A 727-nucleotide genomic window follows, 5' to 3' on the forward strand; every position below is an offset into this window, starting at 1 on the left:
GAAACATTAACCAATGGGAAAGCCATGATGTGGTATTGTAGGATAAACCCTGGACAGTGAGCTGACTGCAAGGTCAGCCTTTCAAACCCACCAGTCAGTCTCAGAAATCCTGCTTTACAGGGTCAGTATGAGTTGGAACTGACTGGATGGCCCTCAATAACAACAACAGCAATGATGGGTGTAGTACATAATGATATACATAGTACACCCCCACAGCTCATTTGTCTGTTTATCATACTGTGATGGCTTGTGTGTTTTTGTGATTCTGGAAGCTCTGACACTTGTATTTTAAATATCAACAAGGTCACCCGTGGTGGATAAGTTTCATCTGAGCTTCTAGACTAAGACAGTCTAAGAAGGAGAGATGTTACTACTTTAGAATATTTGGTCACTGAATACCTTATGAATAGCAGTGGAACACTGTCAGGTAGCATCAGAATATTTAATATTGAAACATGATGAAGAGCAGCAGTTTATTGTCAGATATCGTGCTAGAAGATGAGCTCCTCAGATTGGAAGGAACTCAAAATACAACTGGGGAGGAGCTGCCTTCCTCAACTTCTCAAAAGAGTTGATCAAATGGAGTAAAGCTATCGGGACCTTCATTTGCTGATGGGGATCAACTCACAATGAGGAAAAACAGCTACAAATATCTATTAATAATCAGAACATGGAATGTCTGAAGTGTGAATCTAGGAAAATTTGAAGTTGTCAAAAAGAAGATGGA

The sequence above is a fragment of the Chrysochloris asiatica genome, unplaced genomic scaffold (assembly GCF_000296735.1).
Source record: "Chrysochloris asiatica unplaced genomic scaffold, ChrAsi1.0 scaffold00253, whole genome shotgun sequence".
Lineage (NCBI taxonomy): Eukaryota > Metazoa > Chordata > Mammalia > Afrosoricida > Chrysochloridae > Chrysochloris > Chrysochloris asiatica.